This window comes from Podarcis erhardii (genome assembly GCF_964252035.2).
Source record: "Podarcis erhardii genome assembly, chromosome: 9".
NCBI lineage: Eukaryota > Metazoa > Chordata > Lepidosauria > Squamata > Lacertidae > Podarcis > Podarcis erhardii.
Window position 1 is genome coordinate 36,128,710 of NC_138512.1, and position 22,152 is coordinate 36,150,861.

Sequence of the window (22,152 nt, forward strand, 5' to 3'; positions counted from 1 at the left end):
TGTGGATGGCTTTGAAAGGAGATTAGTGACCAAGTCATGGAGGATAAGGCTAACAATGGCTTCTAGCCATTATGGTTATACACGCCTTCCAGTATCAGAGACAGTGTGCTCCTAAATACCAATTTCTGGGGAACATGAATGGGATGGTGCCATTGTGCTCATGTCCTCTTTTGGGGCTTCCCGTAGGCATCTGACTGCCCACTGGGGACAGAATGCTAGACTGATCTCTGGTCTGATTCTGCATGGCGCTTCTTAAGTTCTTATTAATATGAGTTTTGCCTTAACCAAGTTTGATCGCAGTCTGGAATTTAACAAAACAACGTTAATATTCCTAAAGAGTGGGATGAAGAAGGTGGAGAGTGGTTGCCCCCTTTGTTTGATTAGGAAGTCATCTGAGATCGCTCTCAAGTGTTTTGAAGAAGAAAGGCTATTTGGATGGGAATACACACACCCCCAAGTTAAGGGGGGGTGTATGATAGAATACATGTACATGTGAAGAAACAGTAGTTTGGGGGACAGACTGCAATCCTAAACCCACGTACAGGAGGGTAAGTCATACTGAATTCATTGGGAATTACTTCCAAGTAACATGCTTAGGAGGATTGCACTCTATACTTCACTACATGTGTCTAAGATTGCAGTCCAGAAATGCCATGCTACACATGTGTACTTAGAAGTTCATTGGGTAAAGAGGAACACAAAATAGGGAGGCGTGAGGAAGTCAGGAAAAAAAGTTATTTTTTTTATATATAAATATTTATTAAAGTTTTTAAATATAAATGCACAAATAATAAACAATCTTACTTCTGTCACAAACATAGTTTCATCACTTCTTTGGACTCCCTCACGTCTCCCGCTCCCATTTACATCATTAAAAATTTTTTTTCCAAACAAATTATCAACTTGTTTACAATCTCATATCCACTCATTCGAATATAATCTAGCAATTCTTCCAAAAAATTTTTATATTTTCTTTAGTCTCACTTATCATCAAATTTAAATCTAATTTAGTGGTGGCCAATTTTTTATAATCTAGCATCCTTCTTAACATTCAACCAAATTACAATGTTTTTGTAGATACATCTTAAATTTCTTCCAGTCTTCCTCCATTTTCTCTTCTCCCAGGTCTCGGATTCTGCCAGTCATCTCGGCCAGTTGCATATAGTCCATCAGCTGCATCTGCCACTCTTCCAGTGTGGGTAGATCTTGAGTTTTCCAGTTTTTTGCGATAAGTATCCTTGCTGCCGTTGTTGCATACATAAAGAATGTTCGGTCCTTCTTTAACACCTTCTGGCCGACAATACCCAGAAGGAAGGCCTCTGGTTTCTTAGTGAAGGTATACTTAAATACCTTTTTCAGCTCATTATATATCATTTCCCAGAAGGCCTTCACCCTAGGGCATGTCCACCAGAGGTGAAAGAATGTTCCTTCATTTTCTTTACATTTCCAACATTTATTATCAGACGAATGGTATATTTTGGCAAGTTTAACTGGGGCCATGTACCATCTATGTATCATTTTCATTACATTTTCCTTCAGAGCATTACATGCGGTGAAGTTCAACCCAGTGGTCCACAACCTTTCCCAATCCTCAAACATAATGTTATGCCCAATGTCCTGCGCCCACTTTATCATAGCCGATTTAACCATTTCGTCTTGTGTATTCCATTTTAACAGCAAGTTATACATTCTAGATAGTACCTTAGTCTTTGGTTCTAACAATTCTGTTTCTAACTTCGATTTCTCCACCTGGAACCCTAACTTTTTGTCATTTTTAAAAACTTCTTTAATCTGAGCGTAATGTAACCAGTCTCGCACCTTATCCTTCATTTTCTCCAAACTCTGCAATTTCCAATTGTCTCCATCTTTTTCTAATATTTCCCAATATTTTGGCCATTTGGCCTCCATATTGGGTCTTTTTCGGGCCTTAGCTTCCAGAGGCGAAAGCCACCTTGGAGTTTTATTTTCCAATAAGTCTTTATATTTTGTCCAGACATTGAACACTGCCTTCCTGACAATATGGTTCTTAAAGGCCTTATTGATCTTAACTTTGTCATACCATAAGTATGCATGCCAACCAAAAGCATTGTTAAAACCTTCCAAGTCGGAAAAAAAGTTATTTAAGTATGAATTTAAAAGCTGGAGTTTTTACCTCTTTTTATTATTGTTAATTTTGCTTTTTCTGTGTGTTGTCTTTTTTCTTTGGTTTTGCTGTATGTGTATAAAAAAAACTTAATAAATATATTTTTTTAAAAAAAGAAGTTCTACTGAATTCAATGGGGCTTACTCTCAGGCAAGAGTATATACAATGTAACCACGTTGAGGGTTTCTAACATGAATTTTATGAAATAATATAATTATGAAATGTTTCAAAAATCAAGCAGTATTTCAAAAATGAAAATGTATTTCAGTTGTAGCGTCATCAGTCGTATTGATATCCAGTATTTCAGGAATTCCCAAAGCAGATTTTTCACATATAGCATAAAAGAAATCTCAGGTAGTTTAACCTCTGGTCCCAATTTCAAAAATAATCTCGATCACTGAGAAAGGGTGGGAGGGGAATGGATTTTCATAAAAAGGGAAGTCATTTATTGTTATAGCCTATTGCCTACCTGTCAATGCCACAGATATAGGTTCTGCAACTACATAACATTATGAACAGCACTGCCACTGTTTTCAATATCAATGAGTATGTTTTGTATGGAATTTATGGAACAGAACATGGAAAAGATTTTAGTAAATAAAGCAGACAGTCCACAGGGCATTATGATTTACAGTGTCAAAAGCCTTAGTAGAACGACCATATTCACAACACTCTTTTTGAATTTGCCATTCAATTGACCATTCAAGAAATCAGATGCTGATAGGCTCACAAGTATCTTTGTCCTTGAAAAATAATGTATTTGCCTCTTAAATACAAACTCTCCAGCACCATCTGTCAAAATTTAAAATTTTAGTTTGCCATCCTAATTCCACATAGTGATCTTTGCCCTATTTAATAATTACTGGACTTTGAACTGTCAAAACAAAAATCAATGAAATGCTGTTTCATTGAAAAACTACAAAATAAGGCTAGTTACAATTGTTTCCCCATGACTATATATGGTTACATTTCAGCAGACAAAGGGTCACTATGTGATATTGTTACAGATGTTATAAAAGGAGGAGCTCAGGCACAATTGCTTCAGAAACTCGCAAAACACCAGAGCAATTATCTCGGCTGTACAAGCCAAGAGATAATGCCTGTGCTCCTGGAATCTTGAAAGAATGAGTAAGATGTCAAGATGCAGAAGCTCATCTTCTTCTTGCAAGGAGACTCAACGAAGAGTTCCTCCAAGCAGAAGGAACAAAAGGTGCAGGGTTGTCTATGATGCTCCACTAAAGAAGAAGAAAGGTAAATGTAACATTTACTATGTTTTATACTATTATGGCTGGGCATCTAAGGTTTGTCAAATCATCCACATGGTTGGAGGATAAACGTAGGTTATTCTCTCCATATGAAAGAACTAGGCTTTACAAGAGTAATGGGTTGTTTTTTGAAAAGAGCATTTAGGTATAAGATCACAAAAGATAACAATTTAAGCAGAAGTAGTAAATATTTAAAGAAGGGGAAGCTGAGGGAAGTTACGGGGAGGGTTCCCCCCCTCCTTTATGATAATTGTCACATTATGTTGTTTGGTTGATGGTTAAATTGTAAAACTCAATAAAAAGCTTTAAAAAACAACAAGAGTAATAGGTTTTTATTTTGTTTTCGACAGGTTACGTACGGGTCTGTGCCACATACTACTACTGGAAAGGAGGGAAAAGGTAATTTCTAGTGCTTCCCCAACTGGCCTGTTCAGAAAATCCATGTTTGGCACCAGTGACTCACCACCAGACATCTTCCATGATAAGGAAGTCCTTCAAAGGAGCCACCAATGAGCTGAGGGAAGACTTCAAGATTCAGGAGCCGGCATATTACAGCAGCAATGCTAGACCTGCCTGTTTGTCAGTAAACTCATGAACATGCAGTTCACTTCGGTTTCACTCTCTTTGATCTCTGATGTATCGTTCTGTATGTTTGGTTTAATGGCTCCATTAAACATTATTGTGAAATGTGCTTAAACGGAAAAGTGGAGGAATAAAAATGTGCCAGCCACGTAAGCAAGGAAGGCTACAAGAAACACACATTCAAATTCCCCTAATGCATCATGTGAAAATGAGGATTTGCATCTCACTTCACCATGGATTCTGGCAACACTCTGGTTTTCCAACATATCTTCCAGTATATACAATGTTGGATATGCAGTTTTGTTCAAACTTCACCTCTGTCATCTTTTGCACTGTCTTCTCACAGTCAAGTGACCCCTAATTTGCTGAGCTGTGGTGAAGATGAGCAGGCAAACAAAGTGAGCTAAAAGCACTAACCTAAAGGACATATAAAAACAATTTTGTAGTACCATATTTGAGAAATAGGAAATGCCAGCCACTGCCAAGTATAGGCAGTATAGGAGCATTTGCAAAATGGTTGAAGGCAAAATATTTTGGATTTGTCATTTATTCCTGATAACAACATCAAGCATTTTGTAAAACATCACACTGTGCAAAGAGGAGTTCATGTAAGGAATATATGAATTCATCTGCAGATGCATGGTTATGTGTAAAGGAAGACAAAGACAAGTGTGCCTGCCTTTGAAATGCATGATAGGTTTAACTGAAATAAATGTTGACTATGTGCACAGGATAGATTTCATTTCCATTGATTTCAAAGAGATTTAAGCTCTCGTGTTGTTCTCTGAATGTTTCATATACACATGGGCCATTGTTACAAACGCACTCCTTCCTCCTCCTCCTCCTTCACTCCATTCTGTTATGATTGGCACCTTCTTCAATCAGCCTGAAATTTCAGCAATAAGCCAGTAATGGCTCCGGCCAATGGGTGTAACTAGTATGTGGTACACAGAGAAAAGTTCATTGGTGAGGACATGGCAATCTGTCAGAGTTTCCATTGCAAAGTATTTGTGAGGGGTTTATATATTGGTCTTAAAATGTTTTTCTGAACAGAGACTACTCACACAAGGTGCTTGAGGGTATTTAAAATTGGATAACATTTAATGACATAACAGATTGTCTTTAATCTTGATTTTCCATTATGCACACTGTGTATATACAGGATTGAAACAGAAAGCCTTTTAAGTACATTTCACAATTTATTTCACAGTTTACAAATAAGTTTTTTTTTTATTTTCATGCCAGAAGATGTATTTAGAAATTCTGCTCATACCTTTTACAAAATTTTAAAAGAAATGATGTCACAACCTGTGTAAATTCCCCTAATAAGTATGTCTCAAGCCAGCAATAATTCCACGGTGAATGCAAAAACACTCCACAAATTACTAAGACCTAGTTTAAAAACCAGAACTTTGAGGGAGGGGTTAAAATAATAGAATCCAAATTCATATCACATAAGAATTAAATTTCAAAGAGCACTATCCAATACTTCAGAATTTAATACATGAACATTGAGGAGTATTTGGTTATATGGTTAACTCAGTTGGTTAGAGTGTGGTACTGTAAATGAGGTGGCCATTTAGCAAAGCTGGACTTGCCTTCTTGTTGACTCCACACACACACTCTTTGCACAAGAACCTTTCCATGCTTTTTTCCTCCTATTTTCTATTCATCCCTCGGGTTTGTACAGCTGAACTTTCTGTCCAGTCTAGCTCAGATTGCTCGGTCAGTAGAGCATGAGACTCTTAATCTCAAGGCTGTGGGTTCGAGTCCCACGTTGGGCGAAAGATTCCAACATTGAAGGGGGTTGGACTTGATGATCCTTGGGGTCCCTTCCAACTCATCTATGTGCTCTTGCCTGCAACAAAATGTTTTGTTGGATGCCTTTGGCATTTCATGCCACTGAGGCTTCACTTAGACTTGAGTATGTCAATGTTTTAAACATATTTCACAAGTGTATTTATTTTCACTTATGAGAAGATGTGGCTCTCAGCTATAGTAACATATACATTATTCATAACAGCACATATCAAAACTTGCGCAGAATCAATATGAGGTTTCTAATAACTGGTAACCTTTCCCTTTGAGCTGTTGGTCCAGGCCAGCCCTAAAAGAGCTATTACTTTTAAATCCTTATAAATCTGTGGGAAATGATATTATTGATCCTTGATTTTCCTCTTGCTGCATAATACATTATATAGTCCACTGAGTGGAATATTTAACATTTCCTGCAGAAATGTAGATATCTCATCTTGCGGCTATGCATGTTTATGGTAAAATAAGTCTCATTGAATTCAGTGTGGCTGATTTCAGGGTCAGCATATGTAGGATTGCAGTCATGCAGCCCAATCCAATGCATGTTTACTCAGACGAAATTCCCACTGAGTCCAGTGGGGCTTACTCTCAAGTAAGGATGCACCTAATAACCCACTCAGAAGTAAAAAGCAACTGATAAGTGTGCATAGGGTTGCATTCACATTCATGTAAATAAGCATAACCAAATAAACATGTGCTTCTTTCTGAAGCAATCCCAGTCAACTGGGTCACACAGGCATTATGATACCACCACTCTGTGGCCAATCAGATTTGACAACATAATGATGTCACAAAGCCAAATCAAGCAAAGACAATGCTTTGCATCCTAGGTAATAAGATGATATTATGGTTTGAACATTATGTACAAATAACACTTAGGATTCTAACAACACCATCCTATACATGTCTATTCAGAAATAAGTTCTGCTGAGATCAGTGGGGCTGACTCAGGAAAATGTGTATGGGATTGTGCCCTAAAATCATTATTTGCTGTTAATGTAGAACAAGAGTAAAGAAATAGGTTCATGGGGGCAGTTGTTAAATGATTAAATTATCCTTCTCTGGAATTTTAAAAAACAAATTGGGCTTTTTTATGAAACAAATTAAGTTGCTTATTAAATTATTAATTGAGGAAGCTTTGTGTCTGTACATTGTTGGTGACTCGGCAAAAGGCTTTCCAGTATTATAAGGTTACCAGATATGAGATTTAAATAGGCTAGATTACTCATTTAAATTGAAAGATGCATATATATATATATATATATATATATATATATATATATATATATATATGCTTTCGTAGATTTTCACGGGTACAGGAATGCAGGTTTTGGTGTCCTCGGGTGTCTTCCCGTGTAAAAGTTGGGGTGTCTAGGCGACGTTTCGACGAGGTCTCACTCGTCATCTTCAGGCTGGTGCTTTCGGCTTCTTGTTACTGGAACAGAGCAGGATCTCAGTGTTTGAGTTCCTATAAATACTGTAGAGGGGGTGTGGTGTATAGCCTCCAATGTTCTGGGCAGAGAGGAAGTTCCCAGGCTAGTGTGCCTTTTCTTCTTTTGTTCCTTAATTACTTGAGAGATATCTTGAGTGATTTCTTGAGTGATATCCTGAGTACCACTTAGGTGGGTCATTAGGTGTGGATTAGTTGTTAAAGTCTTTGTGTCTTGACCTAATCCACACCTTGAACTAATCCACACCTAATGACCCACCTAAGTGGTACTCAGGATATCACTCAAGAAATCACTCAAGATATCTCTCAAGTAATTAAGGAACAAAAGAAGAAAAGGCACACTAGCCTGGGAACTTCCTCTCTGCCCAGAACATTGGAGGCTATACACCACACCCCCTCTACAGTATTTATAGGAACTCAAACACTGAGATCCTGCTCTGTTCCAGTAACAAGAAGCCGAAAGCACCAGCCTGAAGATGACGAGTGAGACCTCGTCGAAACGTCGCCTAGACACCCCAACTTTTACACGGGAAGACACCCGAGGACACCAAAACCTGCATATATATATATATATATATATATATATATATATATATATATATATAAAATAATATAAAGGATTTTAAAATATATTTTAGAGAAACAGTGGGGAAGGTTGGTGCATGTATGTGTATGTTTTACTGTGCTGTGGATTAAAGTACCTCAGCAGCCGCATCCTCCCAGCCTATCTATCCACAGAAAATTCAGAACACTCATGCTGCACTCTAGAAGTAACAGTGTGTACGTTCTACTCACTATATATGGAGTGCTATTTTTCTAGAGAAAGAGGAGCACACCATGAACACCTCCCTTGTTCTCTTAGAATGGCAATGGCGCCCACCTGAGAGGAGCCGGAACTGAGTTCTGGTGAATTCCAGCTGGGGGAAAAACCCTGTATGTAAGATGTCCCTCAAAAACTAAGGAACTGGCCACATCTCATGTGGTTCAACCTCCAGAGAGAGAGAGAGACAGAGAGACAGAGACAGAGACAGAGACAGAGAGAGAGATTTCTGCTCAGGCAGCAGCATTGTTAGTGAGTGCTGAGCTAATGAATCAGCACATCAGTGCTAAATCCAGAATCTGATACAAGCGTAGATAAGCTCCCGGTTCTCCTAAAGAGAGGGGCATCTTGGCAAAGCCCTGCTCTCCACGCTCATGCCAAAGCCAAGGTTCCAAAGGAGAGCCTATGTTTTGAAACCCTCAGGGCTTTTTGACCCCTTCTCTTCCCAATCCACCCCACTGTGTGGGACCCTTATAAGGAGATGCTGCAGGGGAGAGGCATTGCTGCAAGGGGAGAGACTGCCTTTGGAAAGGACCAGGGGAGGGGGCAAGAGCTTGTCCACCTGCTCTGTCCACCCACTTCCCCTACCTGGCACACTTATTAGGAGGATCTGCCTGGAAAATGGCTGCCTGACCTGACGTGCCGAGGGGCAGGGAGGCATTATTTTCCCTCTGCTTTTGGTATTTTGAGGAGGGCTGCTTTCCGACAGCTGAAAGGATGTGTTTAAGATTGAAGACTTTTTTCATAAAGCTGCTCTTGAGATTACTGAGCAACTGCTGTCTGAAGCTTGCGTAAGTTGTGCCTTCTTGTGTGAGTTTAGTATTTGTGCCATCCATTCTACCGAGAAGGGACGTGGGTGGCGCTGTGGGTTAAATCACAGAGCCTAGGACTTGCCGATCAGAATGTCGGTAGTTCGAATCCCCGTGATGGGGTGAGGAGCTCCCATTGCTCCTGCCAACCTAGCAGTTTGAAAGCACATCAAAGTGCAAGTAGATAAATAGGTACCGCTCCAGCAGGAAGGTAAATGGCGTTTCCATGTGCTGCTCTGGTTCTCCAGAAGTGGCTTAGTCATGCTGGCCACATGACCTGGAAGCTGTATGCTGGCTCCCTCGGCCAATAAAGCGAGATAAGCGCCGCAACCCCAGAGTCGGTCACGAGTCGACCTAATGGTCAGGGGTCCCTTTACCTTTACCTTTCTTCTGAGAAGCTTTGCACGGGTTAGAGGGAAGGGGGAGGCCCAGGGGAGAAAGAGGCAGTGGTCTCACCCATACGATACACTGAAAGCAAAATTCACCACACATTTAAAGCACTCGGCGTCCCCCAAAGAATCCCGAGAGCCATAATTTGGTAAGAGAGCTTGGAATTACAGCTCTGTGAGGGGATATTACAGAGTTATTGGGCGAGGGGGAAGCTATGTACTTTAAATGTGTGGTGAATGTGCTTTCAATATGTGGTGTGGATGTGACGTCCACAATGGTGAGTATCTCTTTCTCTGATGGATCTTCCCTTTCCCCTGACAGGAGAAGAATTAGTAAGACACCAGCATCAGCTACAGGAGCAGAAGGGGAAACACCAGAAATCACTGCCGAAGGAGGAGCAGGAGCAGGAGTAGAAGAAGGAAGAGTTGAGTGGATGAGAGTCCGGAAGGCCCAAGCCATGGCCAAGGGGAAGGCGCTTCTCTCTACCCTTTCCATAGAAAATATTGCAAGTCTGGGCCAGGAAGGAATAGCAAAGCTGGCGAAAGCAAAGCTCAAGGAAGATCCAAAAGAAGGGCCTGTCAGCCTCAATATGATGAAAGTCCTTAAGTAGTCCCTCTCTTTCCAGTGCTTTTCTGTTGTGGAGTCCTTTCCCACCTTGTTTTCCTTCAACCCTTTGTTTTCATTTTGGACAACTCTGGACCATATGAAGCTGGGTCATCCCCGCAGGATGGGCAAAGGTCTCTGCTGCCTGGGATCAGACCCACAGTTCAACTTCAACCTGCCTCCTCCTTCCCATTAAGCAAGCAGGACTCTACCCACCGGGTTCCTCTCTACACCAGAGGACCAAGTCCCTGGCTGCCTGCCTCACATCAAACAGTTGTCTTAAAAAAATACGGCAGCAAGTTTTCTCTAGCTTGTTTCTGCAATTGTCTCCTAGAAATAGTATGTAGATCAGGCCTCATACTGCTTACTCATAGAATCACAGAATGGTTGGAAGTTGGAAGGGACCCAAGGGTCATCTAGTCCAACTCCCTTGCAATGCAGGAATCTCAGCTAAAGAATCCATGACAGATGGCCATCCAACCTCTACTCCTCTCTTGATTGCTCATATCTAGTACTTCCCTTCCTAGCTTTGTGTACCAACACTGGTAGATTATAAGAGCAGAGCAGTGAGGTGGCCAAGCTTTCAGATGATTCCAAATTATTCAAGGCAATGAAAATAAACTGCAAAGAACTTTGAAAGGTTCTCTCCCAACTGGGTGATAAGGCAACAAAATAGCAGATGTGGTTGGGAATGGAAACCAAAAAGGACAGAGGAGGAATCAGTTTTAAAGAGATTTAAAGACAGAATTTGATGCTTCTGACCCGATCAAGCTTTGCTCACAGACAGCCTCTTGTGTTGAACTTTCACTTAAGTATGTCCAAGCTAATTGTGCATTGCTAGTTTTGCTGGTCTGACTACTTAAGATGCAAAAACGGGTAGAATAATAATAATAATAGTAGTAGTAGTAGTAGTAGTAGTAGTAGTAGTAGTTATTTACCTACCCTTCATCCCAAGGTCCCAGGGCAGGTTACAACATTATATAGATAATGCATAGAAAAGAGTCAAGCCCCATACTGCACTATATTTGTGTAGCATAATTCTATCAGCATCGATACAGTATTTTTATACAATTATATCCATTGTTGTAGTATGTATTTGTTTATGTGCTGGTTATCATAAGAAATATGGAGTGTACATGTGTATAATATTATGTTGTAGTATTATAATGCCCATAATATGCAATAATTAATAATCCTCTTAGCAAAGCTTGTTAGGAAAAACTTTCTCATGATCATGGAACAAGATGGGAACAAGAAAATATACGTGGATGGGCTCCATATAAAGATTTTCACAAAATTTCATCCCTACTTCGGTGTACAGTGAGGCACAACAAGGGAAACAAACCACTAAGCTAGTGGTGACTTACTAGGAAGGAGATATTGAGGTCATGGCGGTGAAATGCAGACTCAATGTGCAGCAGCAGCTGTGGAAAAGCTAAGGATCGCTAGGAAAGGGATCGCAAATGAAATTGCCGCTATCAAAATGCCTGTATACAAATCTATGGTGAAAAACCACATTTAAAATACTATGCACATTTTTGGCTGCTGCATTTCAACAATGATATTGTGGAGCTGGAATGGGCGCACAAACCACCAACATGCTCAAGGTCTGGAGGTTGTGCTATGTCTGTTCCATAGAAACTTTCCCAGCTTATTCATCAGAGCCGAGTGTGTGCATGTGAGAAGTGGCGAGAAACACCCCCCACAATCTTCAGTGGGGTGAAGAAATTCATAAGAACCTTGGGGGCAAAGACTTGTTTCAGGCAAAGAAATTATTCTGCCACCTGCTGCTTTCTTTCTTTTTTTAAAAAAAGAAAAAGGGATCAAGTTCTTATTAAAAAGAGACAAGACTTTTCCCAGAGTGAGCCTGGGCAAATCTCATATGAAGCTCCTCTTCCCCATCATTACTAAGACTTCCATCATTATAAAAGCCTTCTTTCATTTCTTTACAAAAATTACCCTGATTTTGCACACATTCACCCATTTGCTGTAGGCCTCCCCCTCACGTATTAGTTGTTTCTATGATGCACAGGCCCACTCACATAGGATTATGACATCACTGGGTAAAAAAACACATTTTCATAAGGAATAGTTTCAACTGGCTGGATGTTCTCAGCTGGGTGTTTGCTGAATATTATTTTCTACGAACAGAAGTGCCTACTTCTTTCTTCCTGAATTTGTGCCTAGCCTTTGAATAAAATAATTTTGCTGAGAAATACTTCTGGAAGTTATTGTAGACACTCCTGTTTAAATCTACTATAGGGAAAGTTATTAGCTGGATGTTATTTTATGTTTCTGTGGTTGAATATATTGTGTGTTTCATGAGTGGGGGGGGGGCATAAAGAGTTGAATCTGTGTTATATGTTTTGTTGATCCAATCAATTCCTACCAACTTTGTTGGTTCCTGCTCTATCCTGGTTCTTATGCCCTATCTGAATAGACTCAGATTGTACTGTCCTGATTCATGGTAGATTATGTGCCAACACGATGATGGGGTTGGGGAGGAAAATGCTGCTGGGGGACTCTAAATTCAATGCTCAATTCAAGCTCTGCTTTGTGTAATTCTACACATATTGTTGGCTCACAGTTCCACACATAGAGCTGCCTATGAAAGCCCCATGGCAGACATTTGGGCAGGCACAACTCCAACCCACTGAAATAAAATATAACACCCTTTACGCTGTGATGCATCTCAGTAATCTTGTATGCTTTACTTATTGTAGAAGCAAGCAGGGATGTTCATTTCTGTGAGATTATAAAGAGCAATGTGGTGGATTTCTATTCCTGTTTTATTCTGAGAGACTTACATGTGTTTGTGCTTCTCTGCAGCACTGTAATGGAGGATAGGTATCCTTGAAAGTGATTGTAATATATGTGATATTAGTTCTTCATTTCTCATGGGGAAAATCTTTTTTGCTGAAATGCAAAATTTGGTTTTGATCCAGAAAATGAAAAGCTGCTCTTCCTGTTAGTAAATCCAAATACACTGTTAACCTCACAGTGGCAGGTGGATTGAAATGTTTGCTGCTGTTTCAGACTGCTACTTAAGAAAAAAGTAATGCAGTTTAGATCAAACATATATTTATGTAAGTGTTGTTAACATTATGCTACTTTCAGAACTCTATTTTTTGTTTTTTCTGAATATAGACTCTGGTATTTAATTACAAATTTATGTCAGTACTCTACCCTTCTGAATCTATTTAGGATACTTTTTATGTCAGGGAGAAAAGATAACTGACAATTTCCCATATTGCCTCAATAACAAACTTTTTTGAGCCTATTTAGTGCCATTGTTTCCCCAACACTTGCCGTTTAGGCACATCTCTGAGGGCAAACGGACAACTACGAATGAGGACAATCCTTATTGGATTAGTCATAAGGGTGGTCTGAACTATTCAAGGCTTTTGGACCGATCTAGGAGACGTCACTATGCCAACCAATCATATCTGACTGTGAGATAGCTTCACCAACAGCAAATGAAATTTAACAGCAAATGAAATTTCAAGTTTAAAAGAACTTGAAACACCAGTATACCTTTAAAGGAACAGGTCTGTTTCTACAGCCATAATAAAAATTATCCAAAAAAGTGGGGACGGCATTTTCCACTTTCATTTTTAAAGCTGCATTTTCATGATTAGTCATCCTGGTCTCTCATGAGAGGAAGGGTGAGGCATAAGAAGATGAAGACGATGACGACAAAGAAATGATCACAACAAAAACTAAAACAGCAATGACAGTTTGTTAACTCTGAATAAAATGTTCCCTGAAAATGGTGTGTAGTTCAGACTTACTCCTAATTTTTACCCTAGTGGGGGAAATATAAGCATGAAATGAATACACTATTAAATAATATTGCAGGAGAGAGAAGCTTGAAGAGAAAGAATTATATTGATCACATAGTTTGACTCTTTCTGTTTTGTTAAAGGAAAGGTCAAATAAATAGCATTTCACTTTTCCCGTGGCCTGAAGGTGGCCAATATAGTTGCGTTTTCTGTAACATCACATTGCACTGAAACTTTTGATAGGTAATATTATGGTGGTTTTCCCCCAAAAGCAATGGCTAAAGCCAGAGATCAAGATCAAGAATTCAATATAAACATACAGCTTTTTTTTGTTTTGTTACATTCTAGGATATGTTAGCTATATATTCCTTCTGAATCTGTAGGCCATTTATTTATATGAAATGATATTCTATCTGAATATTTGAATAATGTTTCTGCTCTCTGTCAAGTGTAAAGGATGATTAAAATTACACTGCTTGGCAGCTATAACCATAACACATGTAAATAAAGCTGACATGTGCAGGAGTCAGATAAATGCGGGGAAGCTCAAGTTTCCAAGCAGGTTGTCTGACCTTGGATAAAGAAAGCACAACAAGAGCAGTGGCTCTTTGAGTGGAAGGCTTTCTCACTTCAAGCACACACACACACACACACACACACACACACACACACCCTCAATCCCCAATGTTTTCCAGATCTGCTCCAGAAGTGATTGGAATGGTAAAAAAATAGAATAGGTTTCGTCTAGCCCCCCACACTGTTCACATAACTATCACAAGCAGAACCTGACTGCAATAGCATTCCCTCTTCCTGTGGTTCCCAGCAACTGCTATTCAGAGGCAAGTTGCCTCTGACAGTAGAGGCAGAACATAGCCATTGTGGCTAGGTTACACGTAAGTAGGGTTAGGCCTGCAGCCTCTTAGTGGAAACTAGTTTATACTGAAACCAATGGGACTTAAGGCATGAATAGCTTGTCCCACTCATTTCAATGGGAACCAAGTTCAACGGACTGACAGTGCGATCCTATTCAAATTTTGTTTAGTTTAACGGTGTTGTTCCCAGCTAAGTAAAGTACAGGACTGGGGTCTTAATCTGGACTCAGCTTCAATGAATAGAGATAGCAAGGATAACATACTTGAATAAGCAGTTTTCACTGCAGTGTTCTTATTAATGTCAAGCTTTGTGAATCAGTGTCAGTGTGAGAACAATGTGCTCATGCTCATACGCCCATGCATATATGCCATGGGTAGGCAAACTAAGGCCTGGGGGCCGGATCCGGCCCAATCGCCTTCTAAATCTGGCCCATGGACGGTCTAGGAATCAGTGTGTTTTCACATGAGCAGAATGTGTCATTTTATTTAAAATGCATCTCTGGGTTATTTGTGGGGCATAGGAATTCGTTCATTATTTTCCCCCAAAAAATATAGTTGAGGCCCCCACAAGGTCTGAGGGACAGTGGACTGGCCCCCTGCTGAAAAAGTTTGCTGACCCCTGATATATGCTGTGTCCCTTCAATGAAGTCTGTTTGAATCCCATTTACTGCTGCCTGTTTAAATCCCATTTGTCGGGACTGCCACCAATGTGTGAAATAAAGGTGTACCTGAGGAACTCTCTTCATTTTTTCATGACCCTTGACCGCTGGGGCAGGCGGGTGGCGCTATTTCCTCTGTAATTAAGAACACCCAGGCCTTTCCATGACATGTCTCTACCCATGGGGGCAATATCAGATTCCCATGTCCCTTTGCTAATTAGTCATTTCCACACATGTGTGGCTTGTCATCTTGCCAACATGCATGAGACAGCATCTCCTATGGACTCTTTGGGATTGGCACTTCTAAAAAAAATCCCTCCATCATATAGTACACTTCTTGTGTATATGATTATATTATATTTGCAGAAGTAATCCATAAACATTATAGAATGGCCATCTCAACAGGATCACATTCTATAATATAAATAAATCTATTCCACAAGTTTCATTAACAGCCAAGTGCTTATATATATATTCATATATGAATGAATTAGCTATGATTCACAAATCATGAGAATGACTATTTACAGTATACATTATCTCCTCCCCTTTTTTATTTAATTATATTTAACTATATTTTGACTGACCTGTACTTTGACAATAAAAATAAGATATGGGGCAGGAGAATCCTGGGAGGTGATGGAAAACTGTTAAGCAGAATCTACAGTAGTCACGGCTTTTAATACATACATACATGAATATATATGCCGTTTGTTTAACTTCTCCATAACACAGATAATTTTGGGGATTCTGGTTCAAATTAGCCCTAACCTATAACTGGCCTATTTACTGTAAACTGTTTGAGATAGCATCCGTTTTGAGTGAAGGGAGGCTGTAGTAGTACGGTACTACATATGCTACCCTAATTTTACCATATGGAACATAGTTATATATTTTTGTATCTCATTTTCTTTTCCTTTCAAGTCCTAAACTATTCTTCATTTTGGCTGTACATTTTACTGGGTTGTGCTTTTTCATTTTCATTTTCCCTGCATTCCCCCTCCCCCCAGTAAAGAAAGAAAACATAATTCTGATAATTTTTCCAAACATTTCTTCTACATTGCTTGCTGCCTTTAAATAATGTCCCAAAGCTCAGCCTTTTTATCTTGTTTACTTGATCATTTTTATTTTTTCTTCCTCTCAAGTGCTTGTAAAAACACATTAAATCAGAAAATTCTCCCCTATGGTAAAATCTTATTTGGATTTTCTGTTTAAATAAGGAGTTTATGTTAGGTCACATTAATAATGTTTCCAACATGTTTCCTTTCTGTCTAAAGAAGGATCTAGGAAGTTGTTGTTTTCATGACAAAAAGGAATGAAATATGAGGACAATAGTCAGAAATTAAAAGGAAGTCCTCTGATCCGAACCTTTGCTCATAGGAAGATGATGTCTCTTCCTCTTTCTTTGAAATTGACTAGTTTTGGGGGATTTGTATGGAAGACAACGGGATTTTAAACATTCATAAAAAGCTATAAAGTCAATGTCTGCTTCTATTCCACTGAGGGCTGAGTAAGATCTCATACCCATAAGATCTGAGTCAGTGGCTATAATTTTAAAAATTAAAGGAAAATCTTGTTTGAATTTCAGATGTAAAACCAGAAAACAGGCAATTTGAGAAGAGAAAGAAATGCAATGCATTTTGACCTCCATGGATTGTCTATCATACTAGAAGTTTTTATATCAAACGTGCTTGGGCTAGATCTACTGATGGACCAAAGATCTACTCATGGAAGGATGGGCAGGTGGAGGTGGGAGTTTCTGATGCCATTTCTCTCTGCAGCCCTCTGCTCTAGCTGGTGAATTCTGTGGAATAGCATGGGAGGGGCAGGAGGAGATCTCAGGAAGGAAAATCAGCAAAAACTGCCTTCCCACTTACGTGGGAATCCACTTACAAATGGTCTGCACTGGATCCAACGTATTGTTCATTGAACTTGTAGCTTAAACTTATAAGACTCTGGGTCTTATAAGATGAACATCTAATTTAAGTATTAACTCTGCAATCCTACCTATTAATCAGGAGTCCTGTTAAATTCAATAGGACTTATTCCTGGTGCGTGGGTATATTCAATTGCAGTGCAAGTGAAGTATGCTCATAACTATTTCTAGCACTCATTTGTAACAATGCTGCGAATGTTTTTAATTACAAGGTTTCCTCGTCAGCAAAGAAAGCAGAATGCAATTCTGCGCATGCGCAACTGGCATGCAGCCAATCGGCACCCAAAGCCAGCTGCTTTGTAGGAATATGTGCAAAAGTTTAAACCCCTTAACCTCACCGATAATCTCACTGATTGTTGTGAAATGAAACATGAACTACAATGGCAGTAAGTGCGCTTGCAGAATTTCTTTAATATTCTTCTCAGTGGAACGTTTCCTGATTGCTGTTATTGACATGTCCAGACCACCCAACTAAAGCCTTTTCTTTGGCAATTGTCTACTCTATTTGAGTCACTTCTGTCTATTTCATACAAATGTTCGATGTGGTTTTTGTTCCTGGATATGGTTGTTTTGGGAAGAGAGGCAAGACGGCAAGATGAAAAGGTGCACACACACAACATGTTCTAAAAAAGCTCATACTGACAAAGTCAATACTGTAAGAAAGGGAGTTCACCCATCACTACTTATTTCCTCATTCACCTTGTCCAGTATGGCTTCATCCAGTACATGAAGTACTGATAAATCAGTGTTTGAGTGTCTCAAAGCTTGGAATTCAAAGCTTTTTCATTCTTTTTCCACATAAGAGAACCAGTGTGGTGTAGTGGTTAAGAGCGGTAGTCTCATAATCTGGGGAACCGGGTTCGCGTCTCCGCTCCTCCACATGCAGCTGCTGGGTGACCTTGGGCCAGTCACACTTCATTGAAGTCTCTCAGCCCCACTCACCTCACAGAGTGTTTGTTGTGGGGGAGGAAGGGAAAAGGAGAATGTTAGCTGCTTTGAGATTCCTTAAAGGGAGTGAAAGGCGGGATATCAAATCCAAACTCCTCCTCTTCTTCTTCTTCTTCTTCTTCTTCTTCTTCTTCTTCTTCTTCGTCTTCATAAGTCAGTCCAACTAAACTACCAATGGTTGGTCGACTTGGCAGGAAAAGGGTGAGGACCAAAGGTTAACTCCCTTGAAATGTATTTTATTTTCTGCATTATTTTTAAAAAGCCAAAATTACAACGGGGGGGGGGAAAGAGTGAATTTCAGTGCCACGGCACTTCATTCCTTACGGAAAACGAATATTCCAGAAGGAAGCTGGGCTGGCGAAGTCACACTCGGCCTGGAAGCTCTTTCCCTTCATTCTTCATCGAAAAGTAGCCAGTTGCTCAGTTGTAACTTGTAGGTTTCGGAGTAAATGGGAATACTGGGTTGAAAGCCAAGGAGTTTGCCTCAACATGAAGAGGCAGCTTGCCCACCCAACAAACACAGATGGACTGTTTAGAGGCCTATGAAACATGTCCTAGATGACTAAGCCCATCTTTCAACACAGTTGAGTGTCTCCTAGAAATCCTTTTGAGAGGAAACATGGGAACATAGGAAACTGCATTAAACTGAGTCAGGCCCACTGGTGAATCTAGTTCAGTATTGTCCACATGGACTGGCACCGTATCTTCAGGATTCAGGATGGGGATATTCCCAGTCCTACCTGGATATAGTAGGAATCGAACCTCCTGGGACCTTCTGCATGCAAAGCCAATACCCTACCACTGAACTATGGTTCTTCTTTAAAATATAAAGGTGGTGCAGGGCACCCTCTCTTCCCTAGGACCTTCTAGCATGCAAATTGATGCTCTGCCACTGAGCTAGAGCCCATCCACAAGTGGGTCAATGCAGTGTCCTTCATGGGTATAGCCGCGAGGGGGGCAGAGAGGGGCAGCTGCCCCCCTAAATCAATAAAAATCAATAAAAATACATAGCTAACTGAGGCTCTGCCCCCCATAACAAAAATCCTAGCTACGCCCATGGTGTCCTTGTTAGTGTCTGAAGGAACATGGGAGTTTTGTTCCAGAGGGGGAAAGAAAGGCAAGACTCTTTTCAATAAACAATAAAAGAGGGAATTTGTTATTTCACTTTGTAATGTCAGAAGCACTCCCCAGCCTAAAAAAGCAATGTACACAAGGAAAGTACAACATGACAGCGCTGCCCTCTGTTCATTTATAATTGCCTTTTAAAAATATGCTTTCTCACTCTTTCTCCTTTCATAATTTCATACTGTACAAAAGTAATCTGTCCTTAACAACGTGGTTGCCAGGAGATGTGAGGTGCCCTTATACGGCTATAGTCTCCCATGCTGGCCTCCAAGCAGAAGCAACTGGCATTCGATATGTTGAGAGTTATCATACTTAGAACATAAACTTTGAGCTTCATCTCCAATTTTATAACGCCAATGTCGACTCAGTTTTGGAAATCCGCTCCTCCTTGCGAAGTCTGACAGCCAAAATGAAGTATTTCCGTTGCTTTTTGTGTTGTTTCCTTCTTTTTCTTTGCTAAAGCCAAAGGTAGCTGTGTTGCAGATGTTGGTAGACTCCAGCTCTCAGCATTCCTAGCTGCTGGCCATGCTGACTGGGGCTGATGGGAGTTGGAGCCAAACAGCCTCTGCAGGGCATCACATTATCTATCCCTGTGCTACACAATTCCAAAGCCAGATTTCCCTTTTAACGCTTCAGACCTTGCCAAAATTTCGCAAAACACTTTACTCATAATATATTTAGGTGGCGTTTTGCAAATGCAGGGTTCTTTCAAATAAACACACACACACCAGCCACAACCACATAGGGAAAGGTAGATTTTAGATCCACTAATGCAGTGACCAGATTCATTACTTTAATTTGGGAGGCTCCTAGCTACTGCCCACTGCTTTTTAGTACCCCCAATGTAGGATGATGGCTGTTATGTACTGAGTTGAATAGGATCCAAACTGCAGCAGTCTGATTGGTCCTAGAACAATAGGCTCCAAAAGGCAGCAGTCTGATTGGTCCTAGAACAATAGGATTCAGAATGCAGCAGTCTGATTGGTCCTAGAACAATGCAGCAGTATGATTGGTTAGCAGGAACCACCCAATCATGCTCCAGATAGAAGTGAATCCACAACCTGATTGGCCTACAGTAGAATCCTGGAATTAGCCAATCATGTGCAGCCCATTGTGTAAATAATGTATATAAAGCAGATACTTTGAGGGGACATTCATTCATTCCTCCTCACCACTATGAGCTGAATAAAGAGCATGAAATCACTTTGCGACTCTGAGTATATTTCACTGGCGACGAAGGTGGGATCCCGCTGAGCTGACTGCCACACACAGCACCGCAGCACCGCCACCTGCCGCACCGCTGCCTTGCACCGTGTATCCAGGCTTCAGCTCCGGGACACAAGGAACTCAGAATGGCAACTGACAGCAGCTTCTCGCCATTCAACCCAGCATCTGGAGACTGGGAAGCGTACGCCTCCCGTTTCACCTTCCTCCTAGAAGCCAAAGGGGTCACCGATGAAGAAGACGCCAAGAAGAGGGCAATATTCTTCAGCGTCTGCGGAGAGGAGACATTTGAAATCGCCCGGGCTCTCCTTGCGCCTGAAGACGTCGCTACTGTTCCATACAAAACAATAATGGAACAGCTGAAGGGGCACTTTTCGCCACAGCCCTCAGTGGTGGCTCGTCGAAATGCCTTCTACGCAAAGCGGCAAGCCCCTGGGGAAACCATAACTGGGTTTGTGACCTCTCTCCGCCAAGCTGCCCGGTTCTGCAACTTCTCAGAGCTGGAGAACATGCTTCGTGACCGCCTCGTCGGTGGCCTGAAGGATGAGAAGCTGCAACGACGCCTCTACGCTAAGAAGAACCTAACGTTCCAGGTCGCTCTGGAGGAGGCCCTGGCAACGGAAGCTGCTGAGAGGTCGACGCAAGAGGCACGGCTGAGCCAGCCGTCCCAACCGAGGGTCCACCACGAAGACCTCACCAACGACTCGGGATCCGACAGGGAGGAGGTGCACCGAGTACAGCAGCGCACTCAAGCAGCCCACATACCACAGCTGCCTCGACGAGAAGGAGGGAACTGCGCAAGCTGTGGAGAAAGTCACGAGAGGAGGACCTGCCGTTTCCGCAACGCAGAGTGCAGGCAGTGCAGAAAATTGGGACACATCGCCCGGGTGTGTCGGGCTCGGCCCACCCGAAGCCAGGCATCAGATGACCAATCCAAGAGCCCCAGGTCCCGGGGCCCAACGCACCAAGGCAACTCGACGGAGCTCACAGACTTCCAGGTATACCAGTTGCCCCACCCCAACGTAGAGAAAATTTATGTAGAGGTACAGATAGAGGGGGCCCCATGCCGCATGGAGCTTGACACGGGTTCAACTCTATCCATAATCTCGGCAAGGACCTTAAGGAAACTGTGTCCTACTGGGGGTCCCAAACTCAGGCCGGCCCCATTCACCCTCCGGGACTTCCAGAAACGTAAGGTCCCCACAATGGGGGTGGGGACCTTCAGGGTGCAATACCGAGGGCGGACGCGGCAACTGGACTTGCTTGTGGTCAAGGGCCCCTACATTAGCTTACTGGGGTTGGCATGGTTTGGACCACTGGGACTAGCCATCACCGGGGTGAACCACATGAGCTTACAAGTGGACGTGGACGCCATATGCAAGGAGTTTCCGGGGGTTTTCGATGGGAAATTGGGACAGTATACGGGCCCCCCCACTGCTCTACAGCTTGACCCCGCAGTACGACCAGTCAGGCTCAAGGCCCGCCGGGTCCCATTCGCCCTGAAACCCCGTATAGACGAGGAATTGGACCGACTCGTGGAGCAAGGAGTGCTGGAGCCGGTGCCTAATGCCCCCTGGGAAACCCCAATCGTCACACCCGTCAAGCCTAATGGTTCGGTCCGCATCTGCGCAGACTACAAATGTACCATAAACAAGGCCCTCATGGCCCATGCATACCCAGTGTCAGTGGTCAGCCATGTCCTTGCCACCCTGGCTGGGTCGAAAATTTT

General features: G+C 41.5%; 1 protein-coding gene and 2 long non-coding RNA genes across 27 annotated transcripts in view; 2 read left to right on the top strand and 1 right to left on the bottom strand.

Moving 5' to 3' along the window:
* LOC309349470 (uncharacterized protein) overlaps positions 1–22,152 on the bottom strand; it is a 113,085-nt gene that overhangs the window by 9,811 nt on the left and 81,122 nt on the right. Inside the window, exon 7 of one of the 25 annotated variants that reach the window (XM_081875521.1) lies at positions 10,852–11,322. The exons of the other annotated variants lie outside the window; for them this stretch is intronic. The gene's annotated coding sequence lies outside the window, so the exon portion shown is untranslated. Of the gene's footprint in view, positions 1–10,851; positions 11,323–22,152 lie in introns of those variants that run through there. 25 annotated transcript variants of the gene reach the window in all.
* On the top strand, positions 3,102–4,015 carry LOC309350539. Its single transcript, XR_014160456.1, has 2 exons — positions 3,102–3,394; positions 3,759–4,015. It is a non-coding gene; the product is annotated as an uncharacterized lncRNA (long non-coding RNA).
* Positions 8,196–10,186, top strand: LOC309349481. The gene is made up of 2 exons (XR_014159944.1): positions 8,196–8,866; positions 9,596–10,186. It is a non-coding gene; the product is annotated as an uncharacterized lncRNA (long non-coding RNA).